This window comes from Mya arenaria, chromosome 17, assembly GCF_026914265.1.
Source record: "Mya arenaria isolate MELC-2E11 chromosome 17, ASM2691426v1".
Classification (NCBI taxonomy): domain Eukaryota; kingdom Metazoa; phylum Mollusca; class Bivalvia; order Myida; family Myidae; genus Mya; species Mya arenaria.
Window position 1 is genome coordinate 17,838,065 of NC_069138.1, and position 14,437 is coordinate 17,852,501.

General features: G+C 33.5%; 1 protein-coding gene and 1 long non-coding RNA gene across 2 annotated transcripts in view; one reads left to right on the plus strand and one right to left on the minus strand.

The window, feature by feature from the left end:
* Positions 1 to 14,437, plus strand: part of LOC128224266 (uncharacterized) — a 77,765-nt gene that overhangs the window by 22,427 nt on the left and 40,901 nt on the right. The gene's annotated exons all lie outside the window — the stretch shown is intronic.
* LOC128224267 (uncharacterized) lies at positions 2,257 to 3,444 on the minus strand. Its single transcript, XR_008259461.1, has 3 exons — positions 3,330 to 3,444; positions 3,055 to 3,130; positions 2,257 to 2,342 (listed from the first exon to the last, which is right to left on the minus strand). It is a non-coding gene; the product is annotated as an uncharacterized LOC128224267 (long non-coding RNA).

The following is a 14,437-nucleotide window of genomic DNA, read 5'->3' on the forward strand; positions in this document are numbered from 1 at the left end:
CCAACAGTAGTGTAATTACCCTGTTTTCAATATATTAAACACAAACAAGTTTTTGTTTAATAACTGAGAGATTGTAAAGACAAGGAAATTTATAATACTGACATTTTCCCTTATTGCTGCTCAAATTATGCAAATTATGCATTTTTAATGTGAACGTACATATGATAATATACGTATCTTCTTCGTTAGTCATAAAACACGAAATATTCTTATGAGTATTAGTGTATAATATTGACGACAGCTCGCGATTTATTTATTTTTTTGAAATTTTTTCCCCTTGTTCGTTAAGTTTTAAATCCGAAACATATATATAAATTTGCTTTTTAATTTGTTTGTACAAACTGTTCATATACCTTAAGGTCACAAAACGTATATACGTTTAGATAAAACAAAATCGTCTTCGTAAATGACGCGAATTAATGTTTAAACCTGTACATTTATAATGACTTTGATCACTTCTAACTCCTACATGTATGTTCCTTGTAAGAACAGTTTCGCATTTCATTTAATACGGATATTAGTTCATTGAGAGAAATATTACGGTAGTTATATCAATAATAATAAATCACTAAACTTGTATAAAAGGTGATTTTTTAATGGAGAAAGGAAGAAAAACAGCAAAATTAATTTGATCTAGACAATATTCATTTGTTTTTGTTGACTTTCGAAAGGAAATTTATACATGTTTTGTTTCCCTAAATTTTATATTTAAATTACTACTGAAACAAATTCAGATGTTTTTTAGAAATTAATTATTTTAAGTTTAGACATTAAATTATTTCTACATTGAATTTAATTAATTATAATAATTAACTGAATACTTGCTTTTATTGCTATGTTTTACAATGTTCCATTCATTTTTTATCTGAATGTACATAAATTCTACGATTATTCTGTATAATTGACCTTACGACAGCGGCTTCTAAGCCACGCCCCCTGATATCAAGGGAGCGAACTCTGTCTATGTCCGTCAAACAAACGAGGAAGTAATGGCGTCTCGTGTCGTTTCGCTTTCCGATATTCCTGACAAATTATCATAAATGTGAAATTACAATGCGAAAAAAATAGAAGTCAAAGGAATTTGTAACTGGCTGCTACATCGGAAGGCTCGATATATCTTTAGAAAATGACGATATCTAACATTTACGGGGTGAAATCTATCCAAGTCAGAGAAAATCGGATAGCCGCCATGTTGTCAATATTGACATCGATACAAAGGAAAAGCGTGTGTGTGACGCATACTGTAAATGCAAACAAGGGTAAGTTTAACTTTTAATAACACCGGTCCTTCTTACAGTATTGTTGAAACACAGATTAAATCATCGCACAATATGAGTAAATCATAAATGGCCCGAATGGGGAACCCGGAAGTGACATTAAATAACAGTTACATGCCAGCTATACAGTATAATCTTGTATTCTATAGTATGAGCAGAAATGGTTTATTGGGGTTATGCATAAACAGTTTCAGTTCTAAGCGATTGAAAACTCTTCTTTATGAATAATAATGTAAAAGTTGACAAGTGACAATCGTGGGTGATACCAATCTGTAACTTTTGCATTGCTCAAACATTCACATGCTTTGATTTTTGTTCTTACAGAAATTGTGGAACATGTTCACACACTCTGGCTGTAAAAGTAGACCTGGGAGGAAAAGTGCCCCCGGTGTGGGGCTCGAACTCACAACCACCAGAACCGCCCGGCACTCTAACCAACTAAGCTGACAGGGCAGCTGGTTCTAACCCACACACACTACCCTCCCCCCATTTACCGGTTTAGGCTGGTGGAGGGTCTCCTGCTATTTACCGTTGACACCATTAAAGTATTCTGATTGATGGAGATAAGGAAGTCCCCTTATTATTGTCTTCAACAAGCCTACCGCCACAGGGGACCTAGCATAAGACCGGAAACCGCCCCGCCCCCACACACACATGATATTTGCCAGTCCAGGCAATGTCAACCGCAAGAGAAAACCAGTGATGACAAGTTTTACAAATAATCGGTAGGACCTATTTTAAAGCTTTTTATAATATTTAGTTTTACTTTGCTGTACAAAAGTAATGGACTATTTGTTCAGAGAAAAACAACAACCACAAAACATTAGCTATTATCTTGTCAATATTTCATTATGATATACATGTAGAAAGCAAACATCAAAGGCAGTAGCATTTACAGCTAGTATTAAAATATTTAACAATACATGTAACTGATTTATTTTAATATTGGCATGTTTTATTTATTTCAGAAAAGTGTGGTCTTTTGAAGAGAGTTCTTGAAGTTGTTCAGCATGTTGTTTTGATGGATTCTTGGAAGGATGTACCTCAATGATGTTAGCTTCAGTTCTGGAGTATAACACCAGTTGTTGCATATTTAATATCAGATTTATTAAATACATTGTTGTTTTGCAAACATTACTTAAACTTTGATATTTCTTTGGTGTTTATGTATGATATTGTAGGTGAATATCTCTTTATTGCAATGGCAAATATATTTTAAAATATATAGCATTAGCAGAAGTTATTTTTCACTGTTAAAGCTGCACTTTCACAGATTGATCACTTTGACAACTTACACAGGATTCGATTGCATTTATCATATTTTGGCTCGGAGAAGTTTGCTTTGTGATTTATATATTGGGTCTTAATTTAATGAATGCCAAAATAAGCCGATTCTGAGACAAAAAGTGTCAAACTAGAATTCTGTGAGAGTGCAACTTAAAGAATACTGTTAATCGAGTGTGCATGTGATCCGGACTCTGAACATTGGATGAACTATCATTAAATATTGTAGATTTACGTAAATGGCCCAAAATATAAGAATAACAATGAAAATATGTACATGTTTGACTTGTTCTTTATTCATAATAAGTCTAAGTCTTTACAGCACATGTTTGGCAGAATCAAGTTCTAATGAACATAATAATTGATTTAAATGTACAGTGAAATAAATTGTTTTACTGGTATACAGAAAATAATACCTTAACGATTCAGACCGATCTGTTCTCGTTTTGTTTTGGTGGCTCAAATATTTATCTGAGTTTTGGAGGAGGCCTACCTGGTGTGAGCTGGTCAAATACAGTAGCTGCTTGAGGGTCAGGGTTTTCTTGATTGGATTTCCCGTCGACAAAGTGCTGATATGAAAATAAGAAATCTATGAAATGTGTCGGAATGACAGCTCCAAAAGCCATTGTTTACATAGGAACCATACGAGTAGATGAGATTCGGAAGCATGCGATGGTTCGGACAAAAATTTAGTTGTACGATATTTCCTGATTTACTTTGAAAGCAAAGCAGTTTATAAAAACTACATAACGGTATCAACAAAAATACCTCTATCTTGAATGAAATCAATCGTGTCCATGTTGAACCGGATATTAAATGGCCATTAATGCCGATTTGACAACACAAGCCAAAGCATAAATGTACGATGTTTATAGTTTAAAAATAGTAACACTTATTAAGGTCATGCACGGACAATTTCAGTATTAAATAAATTTTGAGTGGATTGAAATAAGTAGTTTTGTTCAAAAAAATACTTTTGTACAGACGTATAGATGTTTCGCCTTTGAACGATGTTTCAAAATTTCCAAGTTCAGCTGTTGATGAGGTCTTCCACAGAGTCTGATACAGCACTTGCATTTTTCTAAATAACTCGCTGGTTTCGAATACGGAACGAATTGGAAGCCATCGTTAGTCGGCCTGGCTACCTTGTATCCGAATTACAAGTGCCATGACAACACCTTTTTACCATAATACTTAAAAAGGCGAGGAATTGCCAGCGCATGTATATGACGGACTCTGGTCAGTTTGACGGACAAAATGGCGGATAGCAACACGGCTTATCAGCCCTACATTCTGATTGGCTGATAGGACCTGTCAATCAAATCCTGTCGTAAGGTCAATTATCGGCTGCATTTGGGTTCATGTGAAGCCCTTACTGAAGGGTCACGTGACACTGTAGACGTAGCCTTATCGTAATCGGCGTGGTGTAAGTTAACACACTGATCCGTAAAACAAATCTCACAGTAATACCACTACGCAGTTTTGCTGATTTCGTAAATTTAACAGTGATACCACAGCGTACTCTTGATACAAGATTAAAATTATAAGCATGCTGTTTTATTAAAGCAAGTAAACAAAAGCCAGAGCCGAAAAATGTTCAATGACGATTTTTAAAGAAATACCGTTGCTTATTTTTGCATGGTTATTATATTGGACAGAAATTCCGTAGTAACTGTTTCAAAGTACCACAGCGTACTGTTTTTTAAATTCACAATCATTCTTATTTAAATGAAAAACGTACCATTAATTTGTGGAAAATGTGCACTCTGCGGCTGTGGAACTGGATGTACCTATTATTTCGGTACGTTTTAGTCGTCTACAGTATTCCTACAGTAAAACAGTTGCGGTAACCAGCACCCTTGACAAATTGGTCTGCAACAGGCGGTTACGGTAGCGCGTCGATGTACCGTAGCGGTATTCGAAAGGATATAAAAATATAAGCCCAGCCATCTCAAAATAGATCTTAACGCCTTTTCCTCTCAACAGTTTTAGAGTTACACAATTTAATCCACTATATCCATCAGTTTATCCCTACCAGGTCATAATATTAACACCAAGCATCCTTGCTGTTTCAAAAAAACTAATTAAACTTTAACAGCATATCCGTGCAGGTCTAGATGATAATGTATTAACTGGTAAACAAATCAAAATACATTTTTACTTAAAATTTTAAACACAACTTGCCAGATAAAAAACGATTCATTACATTGTCTTTCATTCAAAATGTATTTCCTTTCAATTGTTAACATTATAACTTACTAGGCCTTTTGATTTATTCAATGTTTAAATTTAGTTTTAGTTTGTGTGAACACTTGCGGAAAGTTTTAGCTCTCCTTGAGAGCTTTTATGATATTGAGGTCGGCTAGGAGAATGGCATGGTGGAGTTTCTGTTGGCTGCTGACACAATGCTGAAGGTCTCCATAAAACTAAATATACTTTTTCTAAATAGGCGGAAGTTGTTCAATTGACAGGTAAATAAAGTGTTTACTTTAATAATAAACTAAACCGTTCTGACACCACCTTTTTTTCAAATCACTTTCATTTTCGCTTCCATGCTAGTGTCCAATGGGAAACAAATAATCTAGTTGCCATTGTGTAATATATATATACACATCTACCACTGTGTCGTTTATCAATATAAATAGCAATAACTCACAAGAGATTGTGAACCTATTTAGAAAATTATTCAACGAATATGAAATTGCTTTCAGGCAAACATTTTTGTAGTAAACCGCACTAGATGTTATGAAAAATATAGGATTTCCAAAGTCATGTGCACTTCTTAACTGATAAATGTATGATACTTTACTTCAATAACTTTATTCTTACAAACTGAAAATATTTAACATTCAGTTTTTGATGAATTTTGTCTCTCCCGACCCATGAATAAATTCTAAGTCCACCATTTGTATGCCTTTTTCGTGTATTACATAGAGCATTGGCATTTTGTAAGCATTTTCACTTATTGCATGTGCTTTCTGCTACAATGTTATCATGTGAGTTTCAATGCTCGCACATAAATAGTCCATCTATGGTTTAGTACTGATTTTATTTCATGTATATTTTTCTTGATCAACACCATAAATTGTGCTCAACATTTTGTGATGACGTGTATATTTGCGCTTCCAGTCTATCATGTTTTGTGATAATTGTCAGCTACATCTTTCATTCAGGAATTGCCTCAATTTCTTTACAAGCGACTGACTGTTTTTTGCTACATATTTTGTAGTATTTATGATGGTTTTGTGTTGTTAACATTAAGCCAATAGTTTGTCATAGATAAATATTGTAGGGACAGGTCAGTTGTAATTACACATCGATTTTCAGCTCATCCATTCTTCCATCCTGTGATAGCTTTCATATTGCATCAATGTCCACAAACGTTATCGTGTCTTACTCTTTTATGAGTATTAAAGTACACATGGTACTAGAAATAATTGTCAGTTCTGTTGTGCTCTTTGCCAATCTGGAAACAAGAAAGCGACAAGTACTTCTACCCATTCCAGGATGCTTATTTTTGAAAAAACATAGCTGAATTTTCTCAACTAATTATGCCATTTATTTTTAACTTTGCTGATAATTATCAATATTTATTTTGCAAATGTAAATTGGGCCCAATTTCAGCCCCATTTAAGATCAAGAAATAAATTCTCGACTATAACTTAAAGTGACACTCTTATTCAAAATCAATACATACACATGTATAACAGACATACAGTTTGAGTGACAAACCTTTAACTACTTATTTGATTATACATTTCTGATTTTTTTATTACTGTTAACATGAGTGTAGTCGTTTATTCAATAGCTAAAAACGCAAGGTGTATTAATTGATTGGTGAGCGCTAAAAGATAAACTGTGATCTACTATCGGCTCATAAGGTAGACATTTAGTGTTTTCTGCACTTGATTTCAAATTCAACTCGTTATCCACCATAAGAACAATTGTTTTCGACATTTATAAATTATTCTTGGTTTATCAAAACAATTGTTTTAATTGACCAGTTAAAATGCAGTTAGACCTAACAAGTATACATAATTTTGTCAATATAGGTTTACAAAATGTAAAGCGCTTATGAATGTAAGGCATTGGTTTTGCACAGGTGTTGTGATTGACTGCTATGTAGGTATATTTTAACCATATAACAGAATGATGATCCTATGTATACATTACTGACTTACGCACACACAGGTGCACAATTTAATACATTCTTATACATTATTCACTTCACCTGTTTATACAATTAAGCAATTATATAACAACACTTACAAATAAGATGTCACAATTTTAACTGATCTGTAAAAATTCTACAATTGCTATTATCACATGTTAATTTACATTCAACCTTAATTTTTGTTCACTTTCATTTCCGCAATAAATGTAATTCGCTCAATTATTTATGTAGTAAATTCTTCAATTAAATTCTTGTATTCATTTGTTCAATACAATTTACATCGTATGCATTTCTGTCTTCCATGTTGTTTTTTTTAAATTCCTATCGAAGACAAGTCACGTTACGGTCATGTGATACCCTTTGCTTGTTTGTTCATGTCCCAAAACTAGATAAATGTTTTTTCACTATCTTTCTAGCTCATTACCTACATTTATTCTACCAATTATTACATTATTGCTACCATATTTGGGGAACTTGTAGAAACGATACACATGATAAATAGAAATCCGCCATCCAACTCTGGTTCCAAAAGTCATGCAACTGCTTGTAAAAGAATAGAAAAGGCTATTTATCACAATCCTGAGACGTGGAATACCCATAAAACGTTCTACTGGCGACACTGAAAAAAATGAAACATTGCTTATAGTATTAATTTTGTTTATAATTATTGTGACCATTTCACGCCTTCAAAATGATACTTACAAAGCTCGGCTTGTTGCTGTCTTTATATTTATAAGTATGGTAACATTCGCACTCTCTAATTACTTGTTATACCCAGTAGTTCATACACTATTCCAAGTTTATAACAAGATCAGCACAGCTGCTTGAAACTATTAAAGGCCTTCGTTTTATGTAAAACATATGTTTGCAAATGTGTCATTCATGAATTTTATTTGGCCCTTGAATTCGGCCAAATCAAAGGCCAGTTAAATAAATATTTGGTTTCTCTGGGTTATATTACCCGCTTTAAAGGTTTCTTGCTTCCAAAATGAACTTGTATTCCGATTAAATCCAGAAGTATGTTTTGTGTGGGTAAACGTTTTCATTTATTATATCGACGTGTTTTCTGACAGAAAAAATACAACTGCCTGTACTATACGGTCGAATATTGTGTAGCCTGCTGATCTCATAAACTCAGGTTTGAACAGAACCTATTTTATTAGTAATAAAGAAATAAAAAAAATCAAAGCTCGGACCTAGAAAAAACAAAGAGTTACAGCATTTGTCTTGGCCTATTCTGGTCTCTGTAGGTTTCACTTATACCCATGCTTGCATAGCGACAATGACTTAAAGCAACATATTAATAGCTATTGAGTCGTTATGTGTGTGATTCATCTGGAATTTATTGACAAGAAATTAATAAACAAAATAAATCTTATTTCTCTCGTTGGCATTTATAATTGATAACAACGCTCACTAAATATATTGATAATGTAGTAAATGTTTGTTATTGCGATTTTAACCGATCTATTACCGCCAATGAGGTTGTTGTTTTGGCTGTTGTTGTTCTTGTTGTTGGATGTTCTGGTTTTGTAGAGATTGGACATCACGTTACCATGCTAAAAATTAATAATTTTCACCCTATCCTCTTTTTATGCAATATATATGTTATAGTAACTGTAACTGCAACAATAACCCAGTAATTAAAATTAATACGATCGAGTGTAAGCCGATGGGTCACGAAACAGTTGTTTACACTATTTTGTAGTATGTTGGCAATAACTAGCATGCAGTATCATATGTGAAACTGCAGCCATTACGCGTTCAATTTATATACGAATTCAAGTTTAGTGAGAGTTTTTTTTATGAATAAATGTACATAATAAAACTGCATTTACCCTATTGTAATATGTATTTGAAGAACACATTGATGTACGCGAAACTATAGTTGAAACAGATCAATCCATAAAGGGCCGTGCGACTGGAATACTGTAATCGATACGAGTTGCATTCAAACAGATATCAAATGACGGTAGGACAGGTAGATTGTTATTCAACTGTATGAAGATATTCGTACAAAGATCTAAAGCAGTCTGAGGAAATATCTGGTCATCATGCGGCTAATCTGATGAAGCTCTTTAGTGTTTTAATGATTAGTTTAACGAGACTCCTGTGTCACTCTCTGAGTTGAAGCGATTTTATTACTGGGGAGCCAAAGGTTAATATTAAAGGTTTATGTCAAACGAAAGTAAACTAATATTGCCGTATTGTATGTTTGAAAAGACACAAAAACATATTCATTCTTAAACGTTCTTAACGACAAAGAAGTTGTACAAATCTCGCAATTCACTCGTGCTTATCGTTCAACTGCTATACACATATCTGTGTATTGCTACATGGTATCGCCTGTTTTCATGGCCAAAAGATGTTGGTGATTAATTACAAAAACATACGACAACGGACATATAACATACGGCTTGGTGCGATATGGAGTGCGGGAATTTCCACCACGACATTAGTTCAAGTGTATTTGTGTATGTACTACAGCTTGCGAGTGTTCTACCTGAGACGTATTTACGGGGCAGTTTTAACAGGGGTGTATTAACGAAAACCAAGGACAACTACGGGGTGAAATATAAAATCGATTGGACACGCTTGCATACAACGACGAGCTATTAACATCTGAAAACCAAATGAGAAGTTTGTATGAAGGTGGCCGTTAAATTAAATTGCATTAAGCTTTTCTTGCATAAAACACTTGCAACGACGATATTCACTTCAGCGATAAATAACAATTATCAAAGGTATTCAAGAATTTTCGATTTATGTACATGACTGTTCGCCAAAAAACATGAAATCTGCAGCGACGGGTTGATTTATTTTCTCGTAAGTAATGAATATGTCTGGTGAGATTGGACATTGCAGACAATTTGGCAAAGCGAAAAAAGCAAGTGCATTTTGGAAAAGAGGACAAAGCAAGTACATTTTGACTAATCGGACACAGCAAGTACATTTTGACAAAGCGGAAACAATAAGTACATTTTGGCAAAGCAGACAAAGAAAGTACATTTTGGCAAAGTTGACAAAGCAAGTACCTATTGACAAAACGGACAAAGCAAGGACATTTTGGCAAAGCGGACAAAGCAAGTACATTTTTACTCAATAGTCAAATTTCTTTACAAAAATAGCAAATAGTAACTATAAAAATTAAAAAAGCTAAACATAAGTGTTTTACACCCGCAAAAACAGGTCATTTAAAGTTTATTTATTTTACAACGGTTGTGACAAAAGTTGATATTTTCAGCTAAGTCATTCTATGTTGCGCGAAAGTGTAATCATGTTTTGAATCAATAAACCCGGAAAATACCAACTTTTCCAACTCTTCTAAATTTGTGATCACTAATCATACTCACATGTGCACAGGCCAGGAATCAAACACCGGCCACATTGGTATGAAGTCAGTGCACTAGCCATTGCACTAATTGGACAACCTCGCTTCGTTTGTTATGGTGTACCTCACATATTCAAAAAAAGAGCGTATCTAAATGAACTTTTGCAAATACATTGATATGGTATGAATCGTGATATGTATGAATATCAATAGTTAATATTTCGAATATAAGTGACCTTATATAATTGAATATACATATATACATAGATAAATGTAATTTAATCTTACATTTTATACTTCGAAATGGCATGTGCGACTTACTCTTGAACTTGACCGATCGGTTCATTTGACATTACTGTAGGTATTGGAAAGTAAAAACAAATACTAAGTTGTGATGCCGTTCTCTGTATTCTTAAACATATCGATCTTGATATCAGTGACCCCCAGTGCAATCCATAAAAATGTCTCCTCAGTCTGTTTTTGCTATCGAAGAAGTGTTGTTATTATGCATTATTTCTTATTTAATTTATAGAGCCCAAATAGTACATGTAGCCGAAAAACAAATAGCTGCAATAAACCCAAATGCGTTTCTCAATTAACTTATTTGCATGGAATTCTTTACATACCAATAGTACAATAAAACTACAGGAAAGGGCCTACAAAAATCATTACTTTACGAATAGAACTGATTCGATGCACAAGGCATTGGCCAAAATGCTAATGCGCTAGCGTCACAATAGTTTAAACACCATATACACAAACACAAAATCTACATGCAGGCCATACACGTATCGAAATATCTAAACTGATGAACGATATTGTTGTTGCCTGAGAACGGTTATTTAAATACACGTTCCATAGAACACTAGACTACTTGGGGCTTGAACTCATTTATATTGCTATAAACGCACACTTGTCCCAACTATTATGAATGACTAGCAAATTCTAAATATAAGGCTTCATCACAGCCAGAAGCAACCTGAAATCCATGAAGAATAAACAAGTAAATCAGCTGCAAAAGAATGTATCAAACCAGCGCAACAGTGTAATCTGTCAAAATAATCGATAACACCATTCAAACACAGTCATCTGACATTGCTCGCCCTAGCAAGTTGTAACACTTTGTTCTCATATAGTCTTATAATGAAAGTATCATTTTGCAAGGAGGAAAAACGCAATGAAAATGGCATAATACAAACAAAAAACTATATACTTTCAAACATCCTTCGAGATATACAAGCAAAGGGAATCAAGTATTTTACCAAGTTTCATTAAAGTATACACATGTTTCGCATTAGTTCTGACACAACTAATGTTTGGCTGAAACATCAGATTGAAGTCCTTATAAAATCCTCTTTCTAATTATCTCCGTTATGTTCGTTAATCAAATTTAAGTTATACCAAGGTCGTAAACGAGTAACACCCTATATGATGTCGTAATTTATTTGTTAACGAGCAATACCAGGGTAACTACCAACGAACATTATCCTCATCATCATACTAACAAAAGTCACGAGTGGAAACAAAAGTTGACATCAAATTCTCAATACACGTTTTTTCATGGAAAATTATTGCAAAATGAACGCTATTTGGATGTAAATTATATGTAATCAGTCAAAATGTATACGTCACAGTTAAAAAAAGTGTACTTTGCTATTGTTTATGAGTTGTTTGATACAATAATCGTGCTATCTACTTCAGGGGTGAACAAATATTTGAAAACGGAACAGTAAATTTAATATAGCGTGCATGCGTAAGTGCCTGTTAAATTATAACGGCACTTAAGATGTACTAAAATGGTGTTCATATTTGCTCAGCTTTATTGTCAAGTGCTTCAAAAACGCATATACTTTACATGGGTTTGAATAACCTAAGACCTTAATTCATGATTGTCTCGTGACGATACTTGAAACAACTGATGTTTAAATGTTTACGTCTATGTCGGTGATATTTTTGTGATATATTACTCAATTGTATGTATTCATTGTATTTATGGGTTTAAAAATAGCCCAGACAAGCACGGTTTAAAGCTGCACTCTCACAGATTGACCATTTTAACACTTTTTTATTCTATGTCGAGGAAAGAGAAAATTTTGCGTAAATATCTGCAAACCAATGATATAAGATTGCGAATTCGAAAATTAATACTTTATGGCTTAAACCGTTACTAACGGTTGAAGAGAAATGCATGAAACATCAATTTTTGATCTTAAAAATAAAAATCTGCGATCTGATTTATTGTCAGCAGTCTAATATAACAACGTGTTTCCCTGGATTTTCGCAAAAAATGGCTTGTTCAAAGACAAAAAATCAAAAAAAGTTGCCAAAACATTCAATCTGTGAGAGTGCAGCTTTAAAATGATCGAGTAAATTGTTTTCGACATGAAAGTAAACGGTCATTCCTTCTGTGCGGAGTTTTGATACTCTCAACGTGAAGTTTATAGAGGCAGCAACAGATGGTTATAGAACAATACTTATTTCAAAAACAAATGGATGTTAAATATATGGTTTGATAACCTGATATATAATAGTATTATACCTCACATGACCTGCCAATGTTAAATTCTCATATACCCATCATGGGCAATTTCGTACTGTCACACACTGACAGTACCGTTTTGACCGGTTGACATGATACTGTCACATAGCACGCGCGTAAAAAAATAGGCATTTTTTGGATTCCCGAATCTGAGGTGGTAAGCGCTTATTAAAATGTGTTGTAAATCTGGTTACAACCGGTGTTTGTATTATTTCTATAATGTTAACACTAAACGTATATTATATAGTTATACATTGAGTTGAGAAATAAACCGGCACGCTTATAAACATAAATAAGTCAGGTAGATTCGGCGTTTTAGATTATATATCAGAGCTCTGTATGGATGGATTTAAAGAGATGACAAGCTAGCTTGATAAAAACATTGACTAGATATGTTCAGTCAAATAGTTTACCAATCTATGTTCTGTAATGATATGTTTAAGGAGATCGTACGCTAGATGAAAAAGTATTTATCATAACGGTATTTTAGTGGCTGGCAAGAGGCAAGAGTGAATTTCAAAAAAAATAATCTTAAAGAACATTTTATCAGAATCTCATGAATGTTTCTTAAATCATAATCATTCAAATTTTGTATATCGCGAAAAACCCTAAACTATGCTTAGGTATAATATAACAATCAATCACACACAAAAGGTTGTCTTTACTAAGCATTTATGAAATGTCGTGTTACAAAACATTGTGCATAGTGAAGTAGAATCATACTAGTAAACACACGTTTAATTCCAAATATTTATTTCACTGTTTATCAAACCAATTATATTTTAATGTAAGTGTTGTCAGTTGCAAAAGGGGTTTCATGGTAATTTTTTAGAAAACATGATTTTTACAATGCACTTTATTCTAGCAAGTTCTAAGAACATATCTAAGGTTGGGTAGTTCTCCTGTTTTGGCTCACTTTAAACTTGTCAAACTCGAGGCCATGGTCAACCCAGGGAATGGTGATAACATCCATTGATTAAGGGGAGAGTAATCGTTTACAAAAGGTTTACAGAAACTCTCCATAGGATAACAACAGTTGTCCTTCTGGTGATGTAGATTGGTATTTATATTAGTAAAACATGATTGTATGACTCTTAGTTAAACAAACAGTTTTTAGATTGCAAAATGATATCGAAACTACCATAGAATTGTAATATTTAATGACAAGTACGAATTCTTTAATCATATTTAACGTAGCGATGTTTACATAATTTTTATTATTATGCATTTGAAGGCCGGTTACATTTTGTACAATAATATTTGAACAGTCTTATTCACTTGATTAAATAACATAATGTAATAACAGTATATAATATATAAACATACCAACAAATATATAAAGCTAAAAAAGCGCCTTTATTATGGTTAGGCGTTGTTTCTCTTTTTGCATTCTGTCGAAGTCGATGAACGGCTTTAAGTACGGTTGCTGCTGGAATTTCAGAACTCGGTACACTTGTTTTATTTTCCTGTAGTAATCGATTATATAAAATAGATGTGTCCTTGTCATACAAAATCTATACGCATTTCTCCACTTTGGTTCGTTTTCGGTAGTCATTGTTTCTACTTTCTGCTCACTGTAACATTTTCCAATGTACTTTGAACTAGGGAGTGAAATTTCTATCCTCCACATGCATTTTCTGTGAGCTGAGCGGTTGGTCTGATGCATGTTTGTTTAAGTAGTGATGCAGGGTCGTTTGTGTGATTCGTTTAAGATACAGAAAATATTAATGTCTATTTTAACGGGCAATAATTGGAACTGTCATCATGCTTCAAATGTACAGATTCATGTGGTGATGTATGCACCATTTTTGTTAGTGATTCTCATTCGGAAT